This window comes from Camelus dromedarius, chromosome 18 (assembly GCF_036321535.1).
Source record: "Camelus dromedarius isolate mCamDro1 chromosome 18, mCamDro1.pat, whole genome shotgun sequence".
NCBI lineage: Eukaryota > Metazoa > Chordata > Mammalia > Artiodactyla > Camelidae > Camelus > Camelus dromedarius.
Genome location: NC_087453.1, coordinates 19,739,715 through 19,757,536, shown reverse-complemented (window position 1 = coordinate 19,757,536; position 17,822 = coordinate 19,739,715). Strand labels below are relative to the sequence as shown.

Sequence of the window (17,822 nt, the reverse complement as noted above, 5' to 3'; positions counted from 1 at the left end):
ATTCAATATCTTATAGCAACTTATGATGAAAAAGAATATGAGAATGAATATATTTATGTTCCTATATGACTGAAGTATTATGCTGTACACCAAAAATTGACACAACACTGTAAACTGACTATATAGCTCAATAAAAATATATTTAAAAAAATTAAAAATAAATAAAATCAAGGAACAAAGGTCTTTCCACCTCAAAAGAACAACAACAAAGAAATCAAAATCACAAACCTTGTTAAAAAAGAAATCAAAACTACAAATTTCTAGAAAATAGTAAGGAAAATATTACATATTGGAACCTAAAAAACACAGCCAAAATTCAAAGCCATGGATACCTATACCAGAAAAGAAAGAAAGGAAAAAAAAAGAAAGAAAAGAAAAGAAAAGAGATACCTATATTAGAAAAGAAGGGAAGGGGAGGGGAGGGGAGGGGAGGGGAGGGGAGGGGAGGGGAGGGAAGGGAAGGGAAGGGAGGGAAGGAGTTATACATCTACCTAAAAAAGTTAGGGGAAAAAACCCAATAAAGTGAATTGAAAGAAAACAAAATGACAACAAAGACAGGGAACTATATTCAATTTCTTGTAATAGCTAAAATGGAAAAGAATTTGAAAATATATACATATATGTATGCATGTGTATAACTGAATCAGTTTGCTGTATACTTGAAACTAACATTGTAAATCAATTACATGTCAATAAAAAATAAAAAATTTTTTAAAAAGTTATGAAGCTCTGATGCAATTTAGTTCCATTTTATGAAATTCACCACAAGCAAAAACTAACAAAAACCGAAATAATGTATAAAAATGTTTATAGGGTGTTATTTATAGTAGTAGAAAATTATAAATAACCTGATTCCTAGCAATAGGAGAATGGCTGAGCAAATTGTAACATATCAATACAACCACTGTTCTACTACTTCAGAGCTTTTCAAAAACATGAGTGTTTCATCAGTCTACATTTAACATAATCATTGATAAACAATTTGTTTCTATGTCTTGTGTCTTTGTCATTTCTCTGTTCTTGTGTTAAACAAACATGTTTTAGTGTTTTTTTTAGCTTATTTTAAAAGTTATTTAATTCATGTTTTATTTTTAGCTATATTTTAAGTTATTTTCTTAGAGATTACTCTTGGGATTATAATGTGACTATTTAATTTATCACATGACTACAGATTGATACTGACTTCCTTTCGGTAAAAAATAAAGCAACTCTACTCCCCCTCAAAAAGGAAAGAGAAAACAAAATGAAGGAGTATAGATAAAAACAGAAATCAATCAGAAAGCCAGCAGAACTAATAAATAAATAAATAAACAGATAGATAGATAGGTACACTTGGGGGGGGGATGAACAGTTAAATCACTATTTAATCTAGTAAGTAAAAAGGGAAAAAGTCTAATTATATAAAATAAGAAATAAGAAGAAAATGGCCACAGAAACAAAGGAAATTAAAAGGACAACAGTGACTATTCTGCTCAAACTTTTGCTCATATGATCTATGTAAATATGACAATGCCCCAAAAGCACCACACACAGATTTAATGAAACACAATTAACCCTTTAGAAAGAAGATTAAGTCTAATGATCTAATACTATTCTGTATCATACAAAAAGAAAAAATTTGCAATTCTTCTTATGAAGTAAAACAACCCTTCTTGATATTAAAAAAAACCCTCAAATAAATAGAAATATATGAACATTTCCTTAACATGACAAAATGTATCTTTCCAGCTCAAAAGTCAGCAACTTGCTTAATGAGGAAAGATTAGAGGTATTTGTCATTTAAAATTGGGAAGAAGTTAGAGGGTACGGCCAAGATGGCAGAGTAGGAAGACCCTGAGCTCACCTTCTCCCACAGGCATACCAAAATTACAACTATTTACAGAGCAACTATCTTTCTGAACATCCTGAAGACTATCAAAAAAGATTTTCCACTACTAAAGATACAAAAATGAACCACAGTGAGGTAGGTTAAGAGTGGCAGAGACATAGTATAGTCAAAACCCACACCCTCAGATAGGCAACCCACAAACAGGAGGATAATCACAATTGTAAAAGTTCTCCCCAAGGAGTGAGGGGTCCAATACCCACATCAGGCTTCCTAGCCTGGGGATTCTGAGAAGATGAGCCCCTAGAATGTCTGACTTTGAAGATCAGCAGGGCTTGCATACAGAAGAGCTGGAAGGCTGTTCTGTAGGAAACAGAGACTGTGCTTTTAAAAGGTGTGTGTAAATTTTCATAAGCTCTCCCAGCATAGAGGCAATAACTTAAAAGAAGCCTGGGTCAGAACCACCTGCTGATCTTGGGGAGCTTCCAGAGAGGGAGGCGTCAACTGGGACACCCTCTGGGAACAGACATTGGAAGCAGCCATTTTTGGAAGCTTATTCTACCATGAGGACACTGGTGCTAGCAAGTGCCATTTTGGAGTACTCCCTCTACCCTATTAGTGCTGAGGGCTTACCAAACTACCAGTAGGCTGGCACCAGCCTCAGTTCCCTGGGGCCCCACAGCCAGTCACCCCAGGATGCAGTCCCACCCGCCAGTGGGCTTGTAGCAGCCCCAGGACCCTCCCAGAGCTGCAAAACCAGCCCCTGGGGACCTGGCTCCTCCCACCAGTGGGCTGGCACCAGCCTCAGGCCCCCACAGGCTCTGCAGCCAACCCTCTGAGACCCAGTCCCACCACCAGCAGGCTGGCATGTACCCCATGAGGCAGGACAGGACAGCCAACTGGGCTGGGAGCCAGCCCTGTCTACCAGTATGTCCATGGTACTTGGCCCCAGCACAAAAGAAAGACCCACACAGCCCACATAGGGGGTACCCCTTGAGTAAATAGCTCTAGTGGCCAGAGGGTAGTTTGCTGATAGGCCCCACAGGACATCTACATAAGGCTACCTCTCCAAGATCAGAAAATATAAATGACCTATGTAATACATAAAAATAAAGAGATTCCAGCAAAATGAGAAGAGGAATAAGTTCCAAACAACAACAACAACGAAAGACAAAGTCAAAGAAGAAGAACAAAACAAAGTGGAGATAAACAATCTGACAAAGAGTTCAAGGTAATGATCATAAAGATGGTCAGCAAACTTGGAAGAATGAATGAACAAAGTGAGAAATTTAACAAAGAGTTAGAAAATATAAAGTAGAACCAAACAGAGCTGAAGGGTATCATAACTGAAATTTAAAAATATACTAGATGTAATCAACAGCGGATTAGATGATATGGAGGAACAGATCAGCAAACTGGAAGACAAGAGTAGTGGAAATCACACAAGCTGAAGAGAAAAAGAATTCAGAAAAGCGAGGATAGCTTGAGAGACCTCTGGGACAACTTCAAGCATACTAACATTTTCATTTTAGAGGTCTAAAAGGAGAAGAGGGAGAGAGAAAGAGACAGAGTTTATTTGAAGAAATAATGTCTGAAAACTTCCCTAATCTAGGAAGGGACACAGACATCAGATCTAGAAAGTACAAAGAGTCCCAAACAAGATGAACCCAAAGGGGTCTGCACCAAGACACATAATTAAAATGGCAAAAATTAAAGATAAAGACAGAATCTTAAAACAGTAAGAGAAAAACAATTAGCTACATATAAGGGAACTCCCATAGGACCATGAACTGACTTTTCAGCAGAAACTTTACAGGCCAGAAGGCAGTGGCGTGATATAATCAAAGTCATGAAAGGAAAAGGCCTACAACCAAGAACAGACTACCCAGCAAGGCTATAATTCAGATATGAAGAAGAGATAAAAGAGTTCTGCAGATAAGCAAAAGCTAAGAGTTCAGCACCACTAAACTGGCTTTCAAGAAATGTTAAAATGACATCTTTAAGCAGAAAAGACAAGACCACAACTAGAAATATGAAAATTACAAAAGGAAAAATCTCATTGGTAAAGGAAAATATGCAGTAAAGGTAGTAGATCAACCACTTACAAAGCTAGCAGAAAAGGCAAAAGGCAAAGTAGTAAAATCATCTCTATCCACAATAAGTAGTTAAGGGATACATAAAACAAAAACAGGTAAAATATGATGTCAAAACATTAAATGTGATTGGAGTAAAAATGCAGGGTTGTTAGAATGTGCCCAAACTTAAGAGATCAACTTAAAATAATCACATATACACACACACACATATATATGTGTGTGCATATATACATAGGTTGTTATATATGAACCTTGTCATAACCACAAAACAAAAACCTATAGTAGATACATACACAAAAAAGAAAAAGGAATCCAAATATAGTACTAAAGACAGTCATCAAATCACAAGAGAGCAAAAGAAGAAACAAAAAAAGAACTACAAAAACAAGAAAACAATTAACAAAATGGCAATAAGTACATGCTATCAATAATTACTTTAAAGGTAAATGTAAATAGACTAAATGCTCCAATCAAAAGACATAGAATGGCTGAATGGATTTAAAAAAAAAAGATTCATACACATGCTACCTACAAGAGACTCAATTCAAATCTAAAGACACACACAGATTGAAAGTTAGAGGATGAAATAAGGTATTCCAGGCAAATGGAAACAAAAAGAAAGCTGGAGTAGCAATATTTGTATCAGACAAAATAGACTTTAAAACAAAGACTGTAACAAGAAACAAAAAAGGTCATTACATAATGATAAAGGGATCAATCCAACAAGAAGATACAATTCCTGACTTTTTTTTTTTTTTTTTGGTTGGTTGGTTGGTTGGTTGGTTTTAGGCAGGAAGGTAATTAGGTTTGTTTGTTTATTTATTTATTTAAATGGAAGCACTGAGGATTGAACCCAGGACCTTGTACATGCTAAGCATGCACTCTAGCACTAAGCTATATTCTCCCCTTGCCGAAGATACAACAATTATAAATGTATATGCACCCAACAAAGAAGCACCTAAATACATAAAACAAATATTAACAAACATAAAGGGAGAAACTGACAGTAACACAATAATAAGGGACTTTAACACCTTATTGACATCAATAAACAGATCGTTCAGACAGAAAATCAATTAGGAAATACATCAGACCAGATGGACTACATAGATATAAATAGAATATTCCATCCCAAAGCAGCAGAATACACACTTTTTTCAAGTGCACATGAAATATGCTTCAAGAGATATCACATGATAGGCCACAAAATAAGTCTCAAAAAATTTAAGAAGACTGAAATCATATCAAGCATCTTTCCCAGCCATAATAGTGTAAGACTAGAAATCAACTACAAGAAAACAACTGCAAAAACAACAAACACAAGGAGGCTAAACAATATGCTATTAAACAACAAATGGGTCACTGAAGAAATCAAAGAGGAGATAAAAAATACCTGGAGACAAATGAAAATAGAAACAGAATGATTCAAAATCTATAGAATGCAATAAAGCAGTTCTAAGACGGAAATTTACAGCAAAACAAGCCTACCTCAGGAAAGAAAAAAAACTCAAATAAACAATTTAATCTTATACATAAAGGAACTAGAAAAAAAGAACAAACAAAACCCAAAGTTAGTACAAAGCAAGAAATAATAAAGGTCAAAGCAGAGATAAATGAAACAGAAAATTAAAAAAATAATAGAAATGACCAATGAAATTAAGAGCTTTTTCTTTTAAAAGGTAAATAAAATTGATAAACCTTTAGCTAGACTCATCAAGAAAAAAAGAGAGAGAGGGTCCAAATACATAAAATCAAAAACGAAAGAGGAGTTAGAACTGACACCACAGAAATACAAAGGGTCATAATTGAGTACTATAAACAACTATACACCAATAAAAAGGATAACATAAAAGACATGAATAAATTCCTAGAAATATACAATCTCCCACTAAATCAGGAAGAAATAGGAAACATGAACAGATCAATTACCAGTAATACAATAGATCAGTTATTTTAAAAAATCCTCAACAAACAAAAAAGTCCAGGACCAGATGGCTTCACAAGTGAATTCTACCCAACATTTAAAATAAAGTCAACACCTATCCTTCTCAAACTATTCCAAAAAACTGAAGAGGATGGAGAGCTTTCAAATATATTCTATGGGGTCAGCATCACCCTGATACCAAAATCAGACAAAGACACCACAAGAAAAGAAAATTACTGGCCAATTTCACTGATGAACATAGATGCAAAAATCCTCAACAAAATATTAGGAAACCGAACTCATGAATATGTTAAAAGGATCACACTTCATGATTACGTGGGGCTTATTGTAAGGACTCAAGCAGGATTCAATATTTGCAAATCAAATCAATGTGATACATCACATTAACAAACTGAGAACTAAAAATCATATGAACATCTCAGTAGATACATAAAAATATTCTGACAAAATCCAATATCCATTTATGATTAAAAAAAAAACCTTCAACAAAGTGGCTATAGAGGGAACATACCTCAACATAATAAAGGCCGTGTATGACAAGCCCACAGCTAATATCACACTCAATGGTAAGAATATGAAAGCATTTCCTCCAAGATGAGGAATAAGACAAGGATGCCCACTCTTGCCACTTTCATTCAAAACAGTGTTAGAAGTCCTAGCCACAAGAATTAGATGAGAAAAAGAAAAGTAATCCAAACTGGAAAGGAAAAAGTAAAACTGTCACTGTTTGTAGATGACACGATACTATATACAGAAAATCCTAAAGAAGTCACCCAAAAAACTACTAGAACTAATAAATGAATTTAGTAAAGTTGCAGAATACAAAATCAATACATAGAAATCCACTTTTCCCCCTCCACCTTGGCTCTCCACTGCATTTCTGTACACTAACAATGGACTATCAGAAAGAGAAATTAAGAAAACAGTTCCATTAACAATTGCATTAAAAAGAATAAAATATCTAAATACCTAATCAAGGAAGTAAAAGACCTGTACTCAGAAAACTGTAAGACATTGATAAAAAAAAAAAATAGAAGATAACAGAAACAAATGGAAAGATACACCATGCTCATAGATTGGAAAAATTAATATTGTTAAAATGACCATACTACCCAAGGCAATCTACAGATTCTATACAATCCCTAACAAAATACCAATGGCACTTTTCACAGAACTAGAACAAATGATTATAAAATTTGTATAAAAACACAAAAGACCCCCAAATAGACAAAACAATTTTGAGAAAGAAGAACCAAGCTGTCAGGTTTCCTGATTTCAAATTATGTCATAAAGCTACAGTAATTAAAACAATACGGTACTGGCACAAAAACAGACACATAGACCAATGGCAAAGAATAGAGAGCCCTGAAATAAACCCATGCTTATATGGTCATTTATTCTATGATAAAAGAAGCAAGAATATACAATGGGGAAAAGATAGCCTCTTCAATAAATGGTGCTGGGCAAACCTGACAGCTACAATCAAAAGAATCAAACTGGACTACTTTCTCACATCATATACGAAAACAAATTCAAAATGGATTAAAGACTTAAATGTAAGATCTGAAACCATAAGATTCTTGGAAGAAAAAACATAGGCAGTATGCTCTTTGACACTGGTCTTAGCAATCAATGTATTTTTGGATCGGCCTCATCAGGCAAGGGACACAAAAGCAAAAATAAACAAATGAAACTACATCAAATTAGAAAGCTATTGTACAGTGAAGGAAACTAACAACAAAACAAAAAGACAGCCTACCGAAAGGAAGAAGATATTTGCAAATGATATTATCTTATAATACTCAAAAGATACAAAGAACTCATACAACTCAAAAAACAAAAAACCAAGAAACCTAATTAAAAAATGGGCAGAGGACCTAAACACATTTTTCCAAAGACATATGGATGACTATCAGGCACATGAACAGGCATGCAATAACACTAACCATCAGGGAATACAAATCAAAACCACAATGAGATAGCACCTCACCACTCACACAATACCAGTGGTATTGTGACTTAACTGAAGTTAGAATGGCTATTCACAAGACAAGAAATAACAAGTGATGTAAGGATGTGGAGAAAAGGGAACCCTTGTGCACAGCTGGTGGGAATGTAAACCGCTACAGCCACTATGGAAAACAGCATAGAGAGTCCTCAAAAAATTAAAAATAGAACTACCATATGATCCAGTAATTCCATTTCTGGATATTTTAACAAAGAAAACAAAACACTAATTCAGAAAGATACATGCACCCTTATGTTCACTGCAGCATTATTTACAATAGCCAAGATATGGAAGCAACCTAAGTGCCTACTGATAGATGAATGGATAAAGATGTAGTAAATATATTAAAATGGAGTATTACTTAGCCGTAAAAAGAAGGAAATCTTGATATTTGTCACAATATGGATGGACCTATAGGGTATTATACTAAGTTAAACAAATAAGAGAGAGAGAGACAAATATCATATGATTTCACTTATATCTGGACTCTTAAAAAATAAACAAATGAACAAAACATAAAGAACAGAAACAGACTCATAGGAACAAAGAAGAAAATGTAGTAGCCAGAGGGAAGAGATGTGGGGGAATGAGTGAAATAGGTGAGGGAGATTAAGAGGTACAAACTTACAGTTACAGAATAAATAAGTCTTGGGATGTAATGTATAGTATAGGTAATATAGTCAGTAATACTGTAATAATTTTGTATGGTCACAGATAGTAGCTAGACTCACGTTGGTGATCATTCTACAATATATAAAGAGAAAATTTCCCATATATAAACATATTTATAGGTGTATGTGTGTATATATAGATATACAAAATAAAAAGTACAATTTGAACAAATTGTGTCCAAAAATGGACACATGATATGATCAGAAAATTCACTGAAAAGGAAATACAAATGAGCTTTAAACATATGGAAAGATGTTCAACCTCATACATAAGGAAAAGCAAAAAAAGATTTTTCATTCCCAAGATTAGCAAAAATCCAAAAATTTGATAATTTACTGTCTTGGCAAAGTTATTTGAAAACAAGCATTCTGATTTATTGCTAGTAATAATGTAAATTGATGTTAACATCAGCATAGGTAATATCTATCAAAATTACCATTATATATATACCATTAACTCAGAAATCTCACTTCTGGTTAGTGATCCTTATAGATGCCCTCACACAAGATGACAAATATACAAGGCTATTCACTAAAACACTGTTTGTAATAGCAAGATAGGAAATTACCCAGATGTTCATCAACAGAGGCTAATTAAATTACAGAACATCCAATAAAAAATGAAAGCAGTGAGAATGAGGATACCCTCTATGTATTGACATGTAAAGATCTCTTAAGATATACTGTTGGGGGGTGGGGGGAAACAAGGAAAACACTGATTGTTAGTCATTTGACAGTAAGATATGAACCTGGATCACATAATTATCAGCTGCTGAGTCACTGCCACATCCACCAATATTCCCTTAGGCCGACCTCTCATACTTGCTCTCCAGATCCTATCCCACTTCATCCTCCTTACCTCTAGGCTCTATTATTCACATTCTGTGTTCTTCCCCACCAACTCCACTCCCATCTTACAGTTGGCTCCTTCAACAGTACTCCTTATCAGTGTCCTGGCCCATTTACTCTCCAAGCACACAAAGTCCACCAGCTGCCTCTCCCTACTTCTTTTGGCTCACAAACTTGAAGTTAAAGAGCTAGAAAGGAAATTACAGAATAATTAGTCTAAATCCTCAACTCTCAAAAAACAAAAAAAAACCCTAAAACCTAGAGAGCGGTACTATGACTTAACTGAAGTTACAGACTAAGATTGTGGCACATTAAGATTAGATCCTGGTCTTTTTATCCTCAAATTTAGTGCTTCTTCCACAGTATACCAAATTTTGTTCTCCCCAGGGTGACTTTACCTCATTCATATACAGTACATAATTAGCAGAAATAGCAGAAACAAGTAATCCAGTCTATTTCAGCCCAACACATACTTATTAGAACTGCCCTAACTACCCCAAAATGACTGAAGTTGGAATACTTCAGATGAATAAAAGATGAAAATATATTTTGAAAGACTTTCAGTAGCTCTCAACCTTGGCTACATATTATAATTATTTGGGAAGTTTTAAAAAACAATTATGCCTGAGTCACACTAGGTCTGGACTATGGCCTGAACTTCAGTATTTAAACACTCTACCCACGTGACTCTAATATGCAGCCAAAGTTTAGAACCACATTTTCCATACATTATTTAATTTACCTTTAGACGAGGTAACTGGGTCAGGTGGGAAATGTGGCTTAAGCAGTTGCCCCAAGAAAGTGATGAAAGAGAAACAAAAGCTTTTTATTTTCTCTTGCTTATTATAAACTTTGGTTGTTTCTTTAAATTTTTTTGTTTTTAACATAAGTAATGTAGGACCACATTGCTTGTGAGAAAATCAAACAAACTTCTGTGACCTTAGAGACACTCAAACCTTTCTTAGCTTCCATGTTGCCATTTAGAAAATAAGGGGCTAACATACTTTCCAGATCTAGGGACACCATGACTAAATCTTTAAACCCTGGCTATTTGGATTCAATATTATCATATTTCCCTGAGAAACTGGAAATCATTTGGTGCAAGATCTTTAACTCTTCCTTCTGCCACTGGTAGCCATTCTCCACATGCTTCTCCCATCTTCTTTCAAAAAGTTAATCCCAAATTGGGAGTTAAAATGGAGGCTACCTAACAATACATGCTTCATCTCTATCATCACTTTCACCCTGAGTTTTCATTGATATACTTAAGGAAACACTGAGAATCAAAGTTATTAACAGCACTGGAAACTAGGACTGCTGCTCAAAGAACTGCTGGACTCAAAGAATGACTTCTCTGCCAAAGAGCAGGTAGGAATGGGGCTTGAGATACAACAACAGAGCCAGGCAGGAAGGTAACTAATTTCTAACTAACCTCTTTCAACTAACTACTCCAAAACAGCTTTCTCCAGAGGCAGCAATGGCAGCAGTAAGGCATACCAACCTACTATGAGAGACTCACTTAAAATGGTCAGTGCTATTACATGCCTGCAGCCTTTCTTCTCTACTTCAGGTTCTAAAACATACAAAGTAGTACAAACATCCTGGGATTTGAAGGCACACACAGGAAGGGCTGAAAAAGCAAGCCCTAGAGCATTACATTGTGGAATCACAGTTATTCGGAGCTAGCTTTCAAATTATCAAAAAACAAATCCTCTTTTACAAGTCAAATTACCAGGCCAAAGGGAAGAGATTTCCCACACTCAATCCAGCAGGTGACACATAAATGACTGCTAAACATTAGAAAGTATTTATAAACTATGTGCATCAATTAAACATTTAGCTTAACATCTGAAAAGAGAATTCCACCAAAATGCCAAAGAGGAAACTTACCTACCCTGTTTATTTGGCATGTATTAAATCTGAATATCCCTCTCCTTATTCAAGGAAGAATAACTGAGGGGATAAACAGAAAAACATTCTGTCACATCAAAGAAGAAAAACTCTTCATCTGTAATTAAGAAAATGAATACATAAGGGGCAACAGGTTAAATTTAGAAATCAACAAATTTGATAAAACACGCTGAAATAAGAGATCAAACTCCACAGACAGAAATAAAAAGAACTAGTTGAGATGCAAGTGGAAATAAGACAGAGGAAAAAGAAAAAATTAAAGTTTTGGCACAAATGTGCCAAAGCAGAATTCAAATCTTCACTAAGAAAAGTAAAGAGCAGAATACTTAATTAGAAACGTAAGGACAACAAATTTGAGAAACTCTTCCAGAATAGAGAAGGAAAGGACAAAGTAATGAAAAGTAAGGACAGAAGAGAGATATAAACTTCAACTGTTACCCCTGAAACAAGTGGACAGAAGTAACAATTGAAGATTTTTTAAAAAAGAAATTAAACTTTTCCGAGTCAAGGAATGTTCTGTATCTCTAGCTCAAAAGAACTCACAAAAGACCAGGCAAAATTATGAAAAAGAAAGTGACAACTTGATTTGTTCCAGTAAAACTTTCAGATTTCAAGGATAAAGAAAATGTCCCACAACAGCCCAAGAAGGAAAAAATATGTCATACACAGAAGACCAGAAATTGGTCTGGCCACAGATCTCTTCTTTGCATGACCAGAAGATAATGGCAAAATACTAAAGAACTAAGAGCGGAAAACAATGTGACCTAATAATTCTGCTCCCTTCCCAACTAAGTTGTCATTCAGTGTGAAATCAACATGATACTTTCAAATGTATACCAATCATGTAATTTTCATAAAAACATTATCTGAATAATAACCAAAAACAAAGACCTTGAGAATAGGAAAGAGATGAAATCAGTTAAACATGGGGCTAAGTCTAAATAATTGTTATAAATATGATTAGCACCAAACGTTATTTTTAAAAAATGATTATTGAAAAGGAAGATGCATAAGGTACAAAATAAACTGTTATCAGTCATCATCATTTTCATTTGAGTATGATGAACAATTTTACTATTGTGCTGAGTCACTAATTTAATGGGTTAAACCCCCACTTAAAGGATAAAGAGTTTTAGACTAGGTCAAGGAATGCTGGTCTATTCTAGATATCTCATACAATAAAAACCATACAATAAATGGTCTTTTGTGACTGGCTTCTTTCACTTAGCTTAATTTCTCCAAAGTGTTGTGGCAAGTAACAGCACTTCATTTTTGAAAGTACCAAATAATATCCCTTTGTATGGAAATGCCATATTCATTCATTCATTTACTCTACCCACTCATTCATCATTTGATACACATTTGGGTTGTTTCCACTCCTCACTATTATGAATAATGCTGATATTAATATATACAAGTTGTGGTGTGGATGTGTGTTTTCATATCTCTTGGGTATATGTACACCTAGGAGTGAAACTGCTGGGTCATATGTTATCACTATGTTTAACCTTTTGAGGAACTGTTAAGACTGTTTTCCAAAGTAATTACACTATTTTACGTTCCCACCAGCAGTATACAAGGGTTCTAATTTTTCCATATCCTTACCACCACTTGTCATCTGATTATAGCCATCCTAGTAAATATGAAGCTGTATCTCATTGTGATTTTGATTTGCATCTCCCTGATGGCTAATGGTGTTGAACATATTTTCACGTATTTATTGGCCATAGGCATAATTTCTCTGGGAAAATATCTATTCAAATCTTTTGCAAGTTTTTAAGTAGCATATTTAACTTTTTATCATTGAGTTGTAAGAGTGCTTGATAAATTTTAGATACAAATTCCTTATCAGATATATGATTTGCAAATAATATCTTCCATTTTGTGCATTGCTGTAAGGTGCCTTTTTATTTAGTTCTCTTCTGATTGTTCATTAATGAATGCTGTATCATATTTCTTTGCACAAGATGATTTTGTTTTGTAGTTTGGGACAAACTGATTGAGTATTTGGAAAAATTTTTATTAAATTCTCACTTCACAATTGCTTAGTCTGTTCGAGCTGCTGTAACAAAATTCCACAGATTGGGTGGCTTATAAACAACAGAAATTTATTTCTCACACTTCTAGAGGCTGGGAGATCCAAGATCACTGTGCCAGCATGGTTGGGTTGTGGTGAAGACCCTCTTCCAGGTTGCAGACTGCCAACTTTCTTGCTGTATCCCCACATAGTAGAAAGGGATAGGGAGCTCTGTGTGGTCTCTTATAAGAGAACTAATTCCATTCATGAGGGCTCTACTCTCATGACCTAAGCACCTCCGGAAAGGCCCACCTCCTAATAACATCATCCTCCTTAACATCGTAACTGTAATCTTACCATCTAGTAATCATATTGGGTAACAGGATTTCAACATATGAATTGGGGGGGGGCACAAATATTCAGACTACAGCAATGATGTATACTAAAAAATTCTAGAAAGTTAAACATAAAAAATAAAATCATAAAACTAATCACATGCTGGTTGTAAATTCAAAAACAGTATATCTATTAGTTCATGGACTGAAGAGCTAGAGCCAAATATAGATTTGATTATATAATTACATTATTATGTTTAAAATTTCGTGTGTCAAAGTACACAAGAGTAAAAAGGTAAAATACAAGTTGGGAATTATATTTGTACATGACAAAAGGTTAATAAATTTAACATTAAAGGACTCTTAAAAATTAAGGAAAACATTAACATACCCAAAAATTGACCACCCCTTAAAACACGTGCTGTTTTAAGCTACTAAATTTGAGAGGTAACTTGTTACGCAACAATAGATAATGTACGCTCCTTGGAAAACCTGCTGAACATTCACCTCCTTTTAAACTGTTTGGCAGTTTCTTAACAAGTCAGATACACCATACAACCCAGCAGTTACACTGCTAGGGATTTACCCCAAAATAAGTGAAAATATGTCTACACAAAGACTTGTACAAAAATGCTTACAGCAACTTTACTTACAATCATCAAAAACCAGAAACAATTTAAATGTTCATCACAGGTGAATAGAAAAACAAGCATGTTATATTCATATAACAAAACACTATTCCATATTCAAAAGGAATGAACCAATGATACGTGCAACAACATAGATAAATATAAAAATCATTCTGGTGAGTGAAAGAAGCTAGACAAAAAAGTGAACATTATGTGTGAATGCATTTATATAAATTCTAGAAAATGCAAAGCAATATATAGGTGGGGGCACTGGGAGGGACAGAATCCAAAGGAATATAAGGAAACTTTAGGAAGATGGAAATTTTCTATATAGTAGTTGTGATAGCTGTTTCATAATAAATATTATAAACTAGTAAATACATCTGTCAAAACTCATTGAAAAATGTTTTACTTTTAAATGGATGCAGTTTATTGTATGTAAATTATCTCATTAATTTGACCAAAAAAAGTCACCTTCTTTGTCAAGCCTTCCTTAACTACATCTAATGCAGCTGATTCCATTATGCTACCTTCGCCCTCAAATAACATTCTACAGATAATTTTCCTCAACTACAGAGAATCCCGGAGTATGTTGAATTTTACAGTAGCTAAAAGTTATAGAACGCTGTTATGTGCCAGGCACTGTTCAAGTCCTTAGTGTTATTAACTCAATTAGTTCCCTCAACCCACAACCCCACAAAATAGATTCTGTTGCCTCCATTATACAAATCAGGACCCAGGTACAGAGAAGTAATTTGCTTAAGGTCATACAGCTAGTAAGTGACAGAGCTGTGACTGGAGCCCAGTGAGTCACTTATAGAGGCTGGGCTCTTCACCACCATCCCACTCTATATCTCAGATCATTAGTGTATTAGGTAAAAACACTCAGCTCACTAGAGACTGATAGGTTCATTTACTCATTAAGCAAATATTTAAGCATGCAAAACATGTTAGGTATTGTTTTAAATGCTAAAGATATAATGGTGAAGAATATATAGACATGGTACCTGCTTTTTGGAGATTACACTATACTATGAATTTACGATTACACTCTACTACAAAACAGTCCAACTATTTATTCTCTTATTTATGTATTTATCCAAATATTTATGCAAAAAGAAAAGTCACAAGTTACATAGTAGCCAGATCTGTTTAGCTCGATAGAGCAGTGGTTCCCAAAGTCGTCTGTGCTTTAGAATCACCTAGGGGTCTTTTAAAAATTCCAAAGTCTAAGCCACACCCCTAGGCCAATTAAATCACAATGGGAGTGGATTTAAGGTGGGGGCAGATGGGACAAAGGTATCAGAACTTTGTCAAGCTCCACAGGTGATTACAATGTAAAGACAAGTTTGAGAAATCACTAAGCTCGAATATTTGTCTGAATAAAGATAAAATTCATTCATGGTGACACAGAGAGAGGTAGATGAAAAGGAAACAAACAAACAAACAAACGTATATATACTCGCCCTTCTCTGAATCAGATTTGCAAGGTAAAGGCAGCTTTCATTTTTTGTCCCCCAGTGTTATGAATTCTGAGAACATTAGAAACAGGGTAAAATAAATAATTATTTTCCTTCTTGGATATGTCCATGCCTCCATTCCCTACCAGAATCACAGACAACTGAGATATTCACCTTTTCATCTCTTCTTGGTACTTTCCATGGAACCAATAAAGAATTCTGTCATATTACATATATTCAACATAACTGATAAAGACATGACTCAACTGCTTTTCTATTAAGCAGGCTTTATTTAAATCAGTCACCTTATTTAATTTCAGCTTGTCAAAGTAAAATACCCTATGGACATTGAGACCAAAATGCCTTCTTTTTTAAAAAGTAAAGCCTACTTCTAACTCAATCCTTTGGTTAGGTTGAAACCAAGTCCTTTATAACTCTAACTTGCGTTTGTATTCTATAGAATCAACAGACCTGTTTAAGAACTCTGACCACTCTCAGAAAAGATAGTTAGAGGTTCAGCGTTTGTATTCTATAGAATCAACAGACCTGTTTAAGAACTCTCTGACCACTCTCAGAAAAGATAGTTAGAGGTTCAGTAGGACCCCTCTCCATTCCATCCAGGACCTAGACAGAAAGGAAAAAAGGCAAAGAGGAAGAAAAGAAACATCAGAAGAAAAGACTTAATATATAAGCCCAATAAACCTATTCCAAGTAAATTTTTGTGACCTATTGAGTTCCAACTCTCTACCACTGTTTCTGCTAATTTCACTCTAGAAAGAGATATAAAAGACATGAGATTACCTACAGTCTCAAGTCCAGTGGTTTTTTAAAGGAAAGCTTATCATAATCACCAAGGAGGCTTTTTCAAAATACAACAGCAATGGTTATACAAGTGCGTTCATTTATAATTCATTACCCTTATGATTTGTATACATTGGGAATACTGGGAATATATGTGCATATTGTATACGCACACACAATACTGCATTATGTGTGTCACACTTCAACTAACAAATATTAAAAAAACAGATACACTGGTCCTGGGCAGAACCTCTGAAGGATTCTAATTAAGAAGGTAGCGGGTGGAGGGTAGTAAAGCTTAGTGGTAGAACATGTGCTTAGCATGTATTAGGTCCTGGATTCAATCCCCAGTACCTCCATTTAGAAAAAAAGAAAAAAAAAGAAGGTAGCAGAAGCAGTCTCATGGAGGTTACGATTTGCTCTAGGTCACCTGTATTTAGGTACAGGCTTAGTCCTTGTCATTTTCCTACTCTTGCTGTTGTAAAACTATAAATATGCTGTTAATATTAAACTTTTTAACATTTACTCTCCTATTTATACTCTGAAAAATTTTTTGTTACAAATGACAACTGCAAAAAACAAACAAGCAAACAAATAAATGGAAAACACAGATGTCCTGGCTTCGCAACTGTGCACCATTGCCGCTGCTACACAATCCATGTAAGAAAAGGAAATTAAATAAAGCCTAATGCTCATCCAACAATTTCCTAACTGTGGTATCCATTTTTTAAGTTTTCAATACAAATGTCAAATAATTAGTAAGTAGTAAAATTAACTAGATATACCTTGAGAACAGACTAGCATTATTTATGATAAAGAAACATGGAGTGACAGAACAGGAGAAACACCAGGCTGAGCATGACAGGATGAGTGTGATCTGAGTTCTAGCTGTGACCTTCCCATAAAGTTGTCTTTCTGGGCCCAAGATTCCTAAATTATAAAAGAGAGGATGGACCACTAAACTAGTGCTAAACAGAACTGCAGGTTCCTTTTAGGTTTAAGAAAACTCAAGAACTATTTACCAGGAAATTTAATTGTTATCCTACATGCTTTCACTTTAACAAATAGTATCTCTTCTCAAATGTTTTATGTAGCTTTGTAAAGTAAGAATCCCAGAATTCCTCTGGTATCTGCCTCAAAAACACAAGCATGTTCTTCAGCTTGTGCCAAATACAAATCTCCTAGATTTGTTGTCTAGGCGCAAACCCCCTCCCTCTCAAAGGTGACGAATGATAATAACCTCAATACTTCACTATAACCACAATTAGGCTCTTT

The 17,822-nt window shown here is 34.7% G+C and overlaps 1 protein-coding gene across 8 annotated transcripts in view; it reads right to left on the bottom strand.

Annotated features, from left to right (window-relative positions):
* The window catches only part of NCOA6 (nuclear receptor coactivator 6), an 86,090-nt gene that overhangs the window by 53,736 nt on the left and 14,532 nt on the right, over positions 1 to 17,822 (bottom strand). Inside the window, exon 1 of one of the 8 annotated variants that reach the window (XM_064475744.1) lies at positions 16,293 to 16,370. The exons of the other annotated variants lie outside the window; for them this stretch is intronic. The gene's annotated coding sequence lies outside the window, so the exon portion shown is untranslated. Of the gene's footprint in view, positions 1 to 16,292; positions 16,371 to 17,822 lie in introns of those variants that run through there. 8 annotated transcript variants of the gene reach the window in all.